This window comes from Otolemur garnettii, unplaced genomic scaffold, assembly GCF_000181295.1.
Source record: "Otolemur garnettii isolate 467f Iridium unplaced genomic scaffold, OtoGar3 scaffold00038, whole genome shotgun sequence".
Classification (NCBI taxonomy): Eukaryota; Metazoa; Chordata; class Mammalia; order Primates; family Galagidae; genus Otolemur; species Otolemur garnettii.
Window position 1 is genome coordinate 4869024 of NW_003852433.1, and position 12652 is coordinate 4881675.

The window sequence follows — 12652 nt, forward strand, 5'->3', positions numbered from 1 at the left end:
TTGTGGTGGGTGCCTGTAGTCCTAGTTACTTGGGAGGCTGAGGCAAGAGAATCGCTTAAGCCCAAGAGTTTGAGGTTGCTGTAAGCTGCGACGCCACAGCACTCTTCTGAGAACGACTGAGACTCAGTCTCAAAAAACCCCCAAAAACTAGTTATCAGAAAGGAGGAGGTGTGCCAATTTCTCTTGTGGGTGGAGCAAAGGCTTTCCTAAGTGACTGTGCTATGCATTTGAACAGTATAACCTAGTGGATGAGGGCACGAATTTTTTTTGTTGTTGTTAGTAGGTTTGAGTTTGAATTTTGTTGTGATATGTATAGTTTATTTTGGGCTTCCTTTCTTCATCTGTAACATGGAGATAACAGAATCTACCTAATATAGTTGTGAAGATTCCATAAGATGAGTTGTATAAATAAATGTTAGCTATTGGTCAGTCAATCAAGAAATTTGACTGCCTACCACTTGTCCTGCACAGTTCTAGTGCTGGGGAAGTAGTGATGAAGGGAACAAACAAAATCCTTATCTTCAAGTAGCTTTTACGTTCCTTGGTGTCAAGAGATAATCACTGAAAACAAATGAAATAATTTCAGAAGGTGTTTTGGAAAAAACTTAATAACAGATTGAGAAGTAGTTTCATTTGACTAGTTCTCTCAGCCATTTTCTAGAAGAGTCAAGGGTATAAGTTAAAATGGAACTCAGAGGCAGTGATTCTATTAGGGCCTAAGGTAAAACGGGCTAGAGTGGGCAGTTTATAATTTTATTTATTTATGATACAGTCTCACTTTGTTGCTCAGGATAGAGTTCTATGGTGTCAGCCTAGTTCTCAGCAACCTAGATGTGAGCTCCTAGACTCAGCCTTTTTTTTTTTTAAGTTCTTCCAGTCAAACTTTTGATTAGGTGCTGAGGTTGAAACAGTTTGAAATTGTACTCAGAGTACCAGGTTGGACAGTTAAGTTTGTAAACTCATCCTAGAAAAAGTGTTGTATACCTCAGTGGTGAAAATCACCTTCGAAGTACTCCTTTGGTAAGCTTTGCACCATCGCCAGCACTCAGCCCACTTTACAAATCTACTTTTTCTAGGCTGAGTTCGCAAACTTACTTGTCCAACCTTGTATAATCTTTAGCACACTCTATTTACATGTCTTGTATTAAATTAGTTTATCCTGACCACAATTGTAGGTGAAAGATACCACTATTATTCTATTTTCTTAGTAAATAGAGTGAGCCATGTTTTGCCCAGGGTTAGAGAGCTTGGAAAAGATGCCTCCTAAAAATCTGTAGGACCACTTTTGGGTTTCTTCTGATATTTTTGTAACCCTTCTTCCTCCACACACCTTCCATCTAGTTCTTCCTCGGCCATGGGGTTACGCCCTGGGCCTCTCCGGTGCAGCGGGCATTGGGCTGGTTTGCACCCCGGTCCACCTCCCGGGGCGTGACCCGCCGCCCAGGCCCCGCCCCTATCAACTCGCAGCGGGCCACCCCCTTTTTCGTGACCGCCGGCTGAGCGCCTGAGCGTGTGCGCGCGCGTTCCCGCTCGAGGCCCAGCTCGGCGTCGGGAGCCCGCTCTGTGTGGCCGCTGCCGCCATGTTGTTGTGGTTGTGAGAAGGCGGCAGCGGCAACAGAGGAGCAGCCCGATAACACAGTTCAGCGGCCTAGGCGCTGCCCCCCGCCGGCCCTGGCTGGGAGCCTCGTGGGGTGGCAGAGGAGGCCGTGCGTTGTAGGCCTCGCCATGTCCTGCCGCCCGGTAAGAAGCCCACCCCCACTGGTCTCCTTGGAGGTGTGAGGAGGGGTTGGAGGGGGGCCGGCCTTAACCCCGGAGCGTTGGCTGTCACCGTCTGAGGAGGCAGCGGCTTGTGGGGGGCTGGGGACTGCGTGCAGGGCCTGGGTTGGGTTGTCCCCGGTGGCCGCACCACCGCCAGGGGGAGGCGCAGGGAGTAGGAGGCAGAGGTTGGGCTCGGCCGGACCCTGAGCGCGGGGGAGGCGGGGTCCGGGGCGCTGGCGGCCTTCTCAGATGTGGTGGGGACAGGCTGGGGGCGCTAAGGATGTGGGGCGCTGTGCCTGGAGCCTCTGGAGAAATGTCCACTGAGCTCTGGGAAGTGGGTGTGTGCTCTTATGCCCTATCGGGTCATAGGGGGTCTATGGTGTTGAGAGGCCAGAGGTCGAGAGCCATTGAAGCCCTGGGGCGAGCGGCGTTGGCCTGGCCTTGTGGGAAGGAGGAGTGGCCGACTGACTGTGCAGCAGGGCATCTTTCTGACCTGGTAGTTCTTGGGTGGGAAGAATGGTCCGGGGGCGGTGGAGGGAGCTCTGGGAACCCTGGTAAAACAGCTCCGCAAAAGATTACATTGTTATTTCTCCGGTAGAAATTTTGCTTGATGTGTTGCATCTCAGGACGCATAAGATGATATTGTTGGCTGCACCTTGGGCTGGAAAACTTATCTCAAAATTACGTGGTAGATTTTATGGCCACTTTGATGGACTTCTTTGGAGTCTGATAATCTCACTTTGAGTTTGCGCGTGGGCTACTGTTGATGTCTTCTCCAGACCCAGGCCTAAATTCTTATAGTATCTTGACATCTACTTTGTTAAGCTGGATCTATTTTTTCACAACTATCACACACACACAAAACTGCACATACTCTTCTAGTTAGTTTCTCATAATGTGAGCTATTCATCAGAGGCCTGTGTTGAATTACAGGAGATGTAAAAGGTTTGTGATTTATCCATGGAGAGGTGACACGGACCTTCCTCTTTCAGATTCTGGGCTGTTTGATTTGGAAAAGAGACATTTATGGCCTGAAGAAAGTCTTTGATTCTAGGGCCTATCACTTGGTGGGTAGAAGAGTTTACAAAATGACACAATTTGCATAAACTCATTGGCTGTCCATGAAGGCATTTTTCAGCTCTGATCGCCTCCCTCACTTTCAGGTGACCCAGAACAGTTCACTTGACCTGTGGAGTGGTGCAGCCCCACTTGTAGTTAGTCGCAAGCATAGGAGAATCTGAGTTACTCAGCTCAGGCTGTATTCTTTAGTCAGTGGTTACCTAGTTATTTGTGTACAAGCCATTAGGAACACACTTGATAAAATTAGATGCTGCTTAACCAGAGATACACTGCATCCAGAGATATACTGAGAAATCAGAGGAAAGAACCAGAGAGGCTGCTTTTGGCTCACAAGGGGTTCATCAAAAAATGCTTCCCAACATGCCAATGTCATGGTTGCTCCTAAACTATATGACTCAGATTTCTAGTAAAGTGGAGAGTAGTATGGGTGTGTTGACAATCATTTTGAAACTAAGGTTGTGAACCAGGAAGATTTACTGTGAATTGTGAAAAGTTCTTGAAATTTTCCCTAGGTCATGAGAAGTGGTAAAGTCAGCATAAAAATCTACCATAGCTCTGGTTGACACCTTCACACCTTCTTTGGTAAAGTGGAATGCTGAGTTATCAGAGGAAATATTCATGTTTCTGGGCAGCACCTGTGGCTCAGTGAGTAGGGCGCCAGACCCATATACCGAGGGTGGTGGGTTCAAACCCAGCCCCGCCAAACTGCAAAAAAAACCAAAAAAAAAAGAGAAATATTCATGTTTCAGAGGGGGTATGGTGAGGGTTGTTATAGTTACGGAAGGTAGTGAAAGAGTTTGGTAAATGTCTTGTCAGATTGTTCAGTATTTTAGAGAAGTGCACTTAACTGTCTACTATGAGAGCCAGATGCCATGTCTGTCCTGTGGTGTCCTCCATACAGTTCTAGGCATACTTCATGGTTTCATATTTTTTTGAGTAAATGGACAGTATTGATATGAGAAAAAAAAGTTATTGGTTGTAGTTACTAAAATCTACTTGATATTTTCTATTGAGTTAAAGAGGCACGTTTGGAACTTTTGAGATTCCTTCTAAAGACTGTCAGTAAGGGTGGGCCAGCACTCTGGGAGACTGAGGTGGGAAGATTGCTTGAGCTTGGGTGTCTGAGACCAGCCTGAGCAAGAGTGAGACCCTGTTTCTATAAAAATAGAAAAAATTAGCTGGATCTTGTGGTGGGCACCTGTAGTCCCATCTACTTGGGAGGCTGAGAGGATAGCTTGAGCCTAAGAGGTTGCTGTGAGCTATGATGATGCTGTGGCACCTACTACAACCCCTGGCTAATTTTTCTATTTTTAGTAGAGACAGCAGGGTCTCGCTCTTGCTCAGGCTGGTCTCCAACTGGTGAGCTCAAGCAACCTGCCTGTCCTGGCCTCTGAGAGTGCTAGGATTACAGGCATGAGCCACCAAGCTTGGCCAAGGTATCCTAAGTTTTTAGATGTTAGTGCCTTTTTTTAAAAGAGCACATTTTATTGGATGTGCTCTTAAAAGTGTAGAGTACTAGGAAGTTCTGAATTGTCAGACAGATTGTGATTCCATCTGTGTCATTAATTGGTATAAGGAATGTCACTTCTCTGGGGTTCATTTTCTTCATCTCTACAATGAAGGACTTTAGGTAGCTTCTTCAACTTGATTCTGCAAATCTTCAGCAATTTCTAATGATGTTATTTGGTATTTATCTCAGAGGTAGATGAACTTTTTAGTTCAAAAGATACAAATAATATTCTGTATTCAGTTCTGCATTTAGCTTTTAGATTTTAGATGTTAAAAAGTGCTCTGGAAATGAATGTATGTTGCAAGTATTATGTAGAACAACATGCTTATGCTGTTGTAACTCACTTAGTGTTGAAATCAAATTGAGTTTCATGTAGGGAAGTTCGTAATTTAGTGTGAAGCCACAAGAGTAATAAGGGTTTGGGGGAACTTTGCAATTTATGTGGCCAGTTGTTTCATATAGACTACCCGATTTTATAATTTTTATGGTGAATTTATAATTTTTTCATCTGTAAAACATTGATTTAAGACAAAGTATGAGATCAAATTCATATTGGGTTGAACTAGGACTCCCAGTAATTTTAGAGGCTACCAAAGTTATTAATATGTTACTGTTATTTATTTTTTTTTGAGACAAGGTACTCAGATCTCTGCCTCCCTAGTAGCCGGGACTACTGGTGTATGTTGCCACACTCAGCTAATTTTTCTATTTTTGGTAGAGACCTGGTCTTACTGTGTTGCTCAGGCTAGTCTTGTACTCCTGACCTCAAGCGGTCCTCCAGCTGTGACCTCCCAGAGCGCAAGGATTGTAGGCATGAGCCCCCGGCTAGCTATTTTTAATCTTACAATACCAGCACTGGTATCATCCTTTCATCTTCACTTTTTTAAAAAACATTTTTACAGTAGTCTTTTATTTTTTACATCTCGTTAATGCCATGAATTCATAGGGAATAGGTTACAGCAGCACAGGGTCCTTTCCATTGGTTGTCACAGAACATGCCACGCCTATTTGTCTACTTTGCCATGGATTTATAAGCACCCTACATTCAGCACCTCACATCCCTTTTCAGCTGAATCTTGTGTGCTACGCAGGTACGCCTATTATGCTATGAAGTCATTGGAAATAGGTTCTAGCAACTTAGGCTCTTTTCCCTTGGTTCTTACAGAGTGCGCTTCTCTGGGTGGAGCAGGCTGGTGCTTCAGCTGAACCCAGGTACCTTTCTCTTTGGCTTCCTTTTTCTGATCATTTTCCTTCATGTATTTCGGGAAGCTGTCTTGGCTCTTAGAGTGCTTATAATGTGCACAATATGAACATTATTCCTTTTGGCAAGAATCTTGCCCTTTACTTGTTTGTTTACAACAATGCCAATAGCATGCTGTAGATTCTTCTGGTTTTGCCAGAGTAACATTTGTGTGACATACCTTGTTGAAGAGTATCCATTCCTTTGATGTCTACAGTGTCACATTTCATGCAGATTTGCATGTATCTGGCCAAAGGAACAATTTCATGTTTTCTAAAAGGCCTAGAGAACATGTATTGGGTGCCTTTCTCCTTTCTTTTTGTGTTTATCATTTTGATGAATTATTGGAAGATGGTGTCTATAGCTGAAAGGAAGCTCATCTTCACTTTTGTATCTAGAAACTTAATATGCCTTTTAACTTCGTAGTTGTATCAGATATTGAAAATGAAAATTGCAGCAAGAGAGTAGATAGACTAGTAAGTCTTAGGTTCTAAATTGGGTGGTAGAGGGCTGGGAGCAGTGGCTCACACCTGTAAGTAACCCCAGCACTCTGGGAGGCCAAGGCAGGTAAATTAATTTCTTTCTGCCTGCCTGCCTTCCTTCCTTCCTTCCTTCCTTCCTTGCTTGCTTGCTTTCTTGTCTGTCTGTCTGTCTGTCTCTTTCTTTCTTTCTTTCTTTCTTTCTTTCTTTCTTTCTTGTCTGTCTTTCTTTCTTGTCTGTCTTTCTTTCTTTTCTTTTCTTTCTTTTCTTTCCTTTCCTTTCTTTCTTTCTTTCTGTCTTTCTGTCTTTCTTGTCTTTCTATCTGTCTTTCTTGTCTTTCTTTCTTTTCCTCGGATGCCGTGGCATCACAGCTCACAGCAAGCTCCAACTCCTGGACCCTGGCCTCCAACTCTTGCCTCAGCGTCCTAGGTAGCTAGGACTACTAGACCCTGCTACAACACCTGGCCTTTTTTGGTTGTAGTTGTCATTGCTATTTGGTAGGCCTGGGCTGGATTTGAACCCACCAGCTCTGGCGTATGTGGCTGGTGCCTTAGCCGCTTGAGCTACAGGTACTGAGCCAGGTAAATTTCTTGAGTTCAGGAGTTTGAGAGACCAGCCTGAGCAAGAACGAGACCCTGTTTTTAAAAAAGAAAAAAAGGAGGGGGAGAGGGGAGGCAAAAAATCCTAGTGTAAGTCCCAGCTACTTGGGAGGCTAAGGCAAGAGGATTGCTTGAGCCCAAGAGTTTGAGGTTGCTGTGAGCTGTGATGATGCTGTGGCATTCTACTCCAGGTGATAGAGTGAGACTGTCTTAGAAAAAAAAAATGACTGGATTATGTTCTTCATGAGCTCTATTGTTTCTGGCAAGCCACATAACTCCTCTGAGCTCCAGGTGCCTTCTTAGTAAAAGGAAGAAGAGCCTCTCTGCTTATCTCACTAGGCTGTCAGGGAAGATCAAATGGAATGGTGTATAAGAAAAGCAATCAAAAAATGTAAGAGGCTGGTATTAGAATCCTGTTTTTTCTTGACTGGGTTGACTTGAGGATTACTGGTAAACCTGACACATGTTGTCAAGTGCAGAATTTACTAATGTCAATGATAGGGCTGCAGAAAAGGTTTCTGCTTCCATAATCTGCCTGGAGAAACCTTTCAGCGTTGCATCTGTCTGCAAGTAGCAGTAGTCACAGTGCTATAGAGACTTCAGAGAGATCTGGCATGTCTCATGTTTATCTAAGTTCTGTACTTTGGAATAGAGTTGCTAGATTTCACCTGTTTTCTTAGGTTGGAGCCGTGGTAGAAAGGTTAGATGGATCACAAAGGGGATAGGAGGAAGGAGCTTAGTACTTTCTGTATAAAATTTTAGGGCTGTGTTTTCTAAATAGCAAGTGGCAATGTCATAGGGAAATGAAGTCAATGTGGTTATTCAAAAAAGTGTTAAAAAAAGAATATATCAATCAAAGTAAAAGGAAATATTGATTTGAGAAACTTCTGTTGATTTTAAAAATATGTTTATGCATGTGTACTGGGTCCCGCAAAATGTATTTTTTCTAATAGGTTGTGGTAAAACTTTGAAAGCCATTATTTAGAGACATTGTACCTGGGCAGTGTAGGTAGAATGTCTTTAAGACAGAAAGGCAAAAAACAAATGAAAAATTGAAGAAAATTGTGAAATAGGATTACCCAAAAGTTACTCTGTTAATAGTAAAATATTTCCTAGCTTTGTTATAAATTGTTGATTTAATGAACAAAGCGCAAAAATTTACGTGTATATTCTTAAGTACTTTTTTCCATTAAGATGGAATACTTGGTAACTACAGAGGTATTATTTTGTTTCTGACTATTACAGAGTATCATCTTGACAGGCATCCTCAAACTATGGCCTGTGGGCCACATGCCCCCTGCCTAGGATATTTATCTGGCTCGCCAGGTGTTTTTGTTGCTGCTGCCTATCCTGCTTCACAGCCGACTTGTCCCAGGACCTGCAGTCCGGTCCTCCAGTGGTCTGAGGGACTGTGAACTGGCCCCTTGTTTAAAAAGTTTGAGGACCCCTTTCTTGGATATGGCCAGGCTTGGATCCAATAAGTGCCCATTTGAGTCTTCACACAATGTTCAGAATGATTCAGTTATGAGAGATGGTAGCAAACTTTTCTGATTTCATTTATCTGGGGTTTAAATCTAATTCTTTAGTAACTAATGCTTTTATAATTTAGTTGCCCAAACGAAATAGAAATTCATTTGGTTCTGTGCATTATTCATAGAGTGGTGATCTGGGCAAAAATGTAAGGAAATTAAAAGTATATTGATAAATCCTGACATAATGGGAAAGACAAGATAGTTAGCTTGAAATAGGGTTGTTATTTCTTTGTTCCATGCTATCATTTTTCTGTAAGATAAGCCAAATATCTAATATAATTGTTAAGTATTTAGACTGATCCCCCAAACCACATGGGAAAGCAGAGTTAGAGTTCTTATAAAGAATTGTCGTATGCTTTGGATAGCACTACTTTAGAGTCTTTTTTTTTTGAGACAGAGTCTTACTCTCTCACCCTCGGTAGAGTACAGGTGTCATATTAGCTCACTGCAACCTCAAACTCGTGGGTTCAGGTGATCCTCATGTTTCATCCTCCCGAGTAGCTGGGACTACAGGTACCCACCTCAACAGAGGTTAGTTTATCTATTTTAGTATCGCCAGGGTCTCACTTTGCTGAGGTTGGTCTCAAACTCCTGAGCTCAGGCAATCCACTCACTCTGGCTTCCCAGAGTGCTAGGATTACAGGCATGTGCCACCGTGCCCAGATGCTTTAGTAGACTCTTAAAATGTAATGTTGGGCATTTATAAAATACTGCTTTTTGGCATTTCACTAGTTTTGTGAAAGATCCAGTTTCAATGGATTATGATAGTGTTTAAATGTCTCATACTCTTGAGCAGGCATCTTTAAACTTACGGCTGGCAGGCCACATACAGCCTGCCTAGGACATTTATCTGACCCGCCTGGACTTTTTGCCGCCACTGCCTGTCCTGCTTAGCAGCTGACTCATCCCGGGGGCCTGCAGTCCGGCCCTCCAATGGTCTGAGGGACAGTGAACTGGCCCCCTGTTTAAAAAGTTTGAGGACCCCTGCTCTTGAGAGTCATATCTGCAATACTGGTAAATACATATTTAAAGCATCAATTTGACTTTGTCATTGTTGAGGTGGCAGAATTTGAAAAGGGCAAATCATAGAACAGGAAACAATCTGAATCTACTTCAGTTAGATATGAAGAATTGATATTGTATAGAGTGTATTTTAAAAATTTATGCTTTATGGAAAGCAGTTTTGTTATATATATCCCTGTTTTATAAGAGCTTAAGTCTTAGAGACTGAGTGAAGGGATGAATAATTGCTACTTGCTTTCCTTTACTTGCAAAGCACCACAATTAACTTGTCACTCTAATTCCATTTTGAAGAGCCTGAGCCTATAACATTTTAAGAATGTTTTCTTGGGCTGAAACTTTCCATGATGATTCTTAGATTAAAAGGTAACTTTCTTCTTGAGTTTAAATAAGTTGTTTTTGATTTGTGGTTGCCCCCCCCCCCTTAAGTTATGCAATTAGGGAACAGTACTTTTCTTTCTTCCTTTCTCTTTTTCTTTTTTTTTGGAGACAGGGTCTCACTGTGTCTTCAGGCTGGAGTTCAGTGGCACGGTCATTGCTCACTGCAAGGTGGAACTCCTGAGCTCAGGCTATATGCTGCCTCAGCCTCTGGAATAACTGGGACTACAGGTGTGTGCCACTATGGCTGGCTAACTTTTAAATTTTTTGTAAAGACAGGGTTTTGCTGTGTTGCCTAGGCTGGTCTCAGGCTCCTGGTCTCAAGCAATCCTTCTACCTCTCAGCCTCCTGAGTCTCTGGGGTTACAGACACGAGTTACCATCCAGGGCTTAACGTTATTGGTGGCCTTTTGTTCTAGAAAAAATGAGTCTGTCTCCCCTTATCATGGGGAACTTAATTTTAGTTATTTCATATGGGTTATTGACACAGAAAGATAATATTAAAATATTAGAGATTGCGAAAGAGATAATATTAAGCAATTTGAGTGATTATTTTTTGCCAGTAAAGGCAGTGAGATAACTTATACTGAAGATGATTGCTATATACAGTGTTTGGACAAAAGGCCACCTTTCCACCTGAGGTAACACAATTTATAAGGTACTTTCAGATATATCTTATGTCATCACAAGGATTCGAGACCATAATTTATTTAGGGCTGTTGTGACTTGCTTGAGACCACATGCCTAATGTTTGACATCATATTTAAAGAGATACACTGAAAATGCTGCAGAATTAGGGATATGGCTTTTCTCTCCCTCACTCCATAGCACCTAATGCTGCCTTGCGTAGAGTAAAGCTATCAATATTTATAGACTTAACTGTTTAAAATCTTAAATATTTAATTTACACATGTAAAGTTATGGCTTTGTAAAATCAACATTTAAATTTTCTGTAGATTGTTCCTTTAGTCTGATATGCACACAAAATATTTATGTGAGAGGACATTAATTTTACATTAACCTTTTAGATATCTCTTCACTTTTTTTTTTTCATTTGGGAGAGGGTCTCAAGCTGTCGCCCTAGGTAGAGTGCTGTGGCATCATAGCTCACAGCAACCTCCAACTTTTGGGCTGAAGTGATCTTCTTGCCTCAGTTTTTCTATTTTTAGTAGCGATGGGGGTCTCGCTTTTGCTCAGGCTGGTCTCGAACTCATAAGCTCAAGCTATCCGCTCACTTTGGCCTTCTAGAGTGCTAGGATTACAGGCTTGAGCCACAGCTCCCAGCCTCTTTCTTTTAAGATATTTTCAAGGTGATAAAAAATTAGTCTTGATTAAAAGTCTTTTTTACTATGGATCACTCATACTGGCAAGACTATATATGTGCATATATGTATTATTTATGTAGTAGGCTGCTGTTTAAAAAGGAAACATACTCGTTAGATCTTTGCACATACAGTGGTTCCCAAAACATAGACTCTGTGGTTTGCTGACAGTGAATGAAAAGGAGCAAGTATGATTCCCTTTACCTGTGTCATTCTCTCTTGTTCCCTGTATACATGGTTTTTATTGACTTAAAAAATATTGAAGAAAATTAATCTTCCCAAGAACTTGTCCCCCCCTTTTTTTTTTTTTTTTTTGCAGTACTTAAAATCCTGTTTGGTGAATGAACTACTATACTTCTACACAGGATACCCTGGAAGGAAATGAATGGAAATTTTAGTGATTCATTTTATTTCTGTCTGGTGGGGTAATGAGACTTTTTTGCTTCCTATCCTTTTGTAGTTTCCTTATTATAATAAGCTTGTATTACTTTTATAATTAGGAAAAACTGCTGTTTTAAAGTCTTTATTTTTCATTGGATGGCTTATGAAAATTTCAGTCCCAGGCACCAGTGAGATAGGGACTGGTTAACTGGCCTTAGTTCCTAAGCAGAGCGGTGGCTGTAGGAAGTATATGGGAGGAATAGGGCAGGCAGGATGGTTTAAACTTCCATCATAAACTCCACTATGACTGAAGATAGTCTGGACGTTGATCATAATTAAACACAAGAGGACTTCCAAGTAGTTTTTCTCTTCATAATAAATTGAGAATTATGACTGATAACATCAAAAAAAAATCAGTTACTATAAACTCTGGACACGGGTTCAAACACGGGACTCTTTTTGGTTACTGCCATGGCCAAAACAAACAAAAACCTACAGAATTCCCAGTTCTCTTACTAACTTATTGTGTGGCCTTCGGTTCTGCTTATGTGTGACTTTTAAATATCAAGTGGGGTTATAGCAACTCAGATGTGATACAGATTTTGCTCATGTGATGTGAATGGAAGATACTTAGGCAAATTGTATAGATTCATTGGTGTTTTGGGGCTAAGACACAGCTGGGAGTTGAGCCACGGTAAGTTACCTACTCATGTTATTTTAGGAAGATCTATATAATATATCCTTTAGGGTATAAGTGATTAGAGCTTGTCAGCTTTTGATGTTTATAATACATTTGAATCATTCAAAAAAGTTAGATTTCTCATTTAAGACATTTGTAATTATCTACCCTTATGTTATGCTTTTAATGAGTAAGATTAACATTGAAGAGTAATTGAGGGAATAAAGATAGGCACTAATATAAATTTTGGGGTTTTTTAACCTAGAAATTTTATAGTAAATAATAGCTTTCTCAGAAAAAAAAAGTCACATAGAGAAATCCACTAAGCCCATTTTTCTCTGTCTTCAAATTCCAGAACCCTGCCTTATTTTTCTTAAGTAAAATTTAAGTATGTCGGAGCCGTTCTTTGGCTCCAGGAATAGTAGGGTGCTGCCCCATATACCAAAAGTAGCGGATTCAAACCCAGCCCTGGCCAAAAACTACAACAACAACAAAAAGGAACTTTTGGCGGCGCCTGTGGCTCAGTGAGTAGGGCGCCGGCCCCATATACTGAGGATGGCGAGTTCAAACCTGGCCCTGGCCAAACTGCAACAACAACAACAAAAAAAAATAGTTGGGTGTTGTGGTAGGTGCCTGTAGTCCCAGCTACTCAGGAGGCTGAGGCAAGAGAATCA

The 12652-nt window shown here is 41.7% G+C and overlaps 1 protein-coding gene across 2 annotated transcripts in view; it reads left to right on the top strand.

The window, feature by feature from the left end:
- Window positions 1-1540: 1540 nt before the first annotated feature.
- Window positions 1541-12652, top strand: part of MTMR3 (myotubularin related protein 3) — a 151554-nt gene continuing 140442 nt past the window's right edge. Inside the window, exon 1 of one of the 2 annotated variants that reach the window (XM_023513294.1) lies at window positions 1541-1740. The gene's annotated coding sequence lies outside the window, so the exon portion shown is untranslated. The remainder of the gene's footprint in view (window positions 1741-12652) is intronic. The other variant, XM_023513295.1, reaches the window with a different exon arrangement.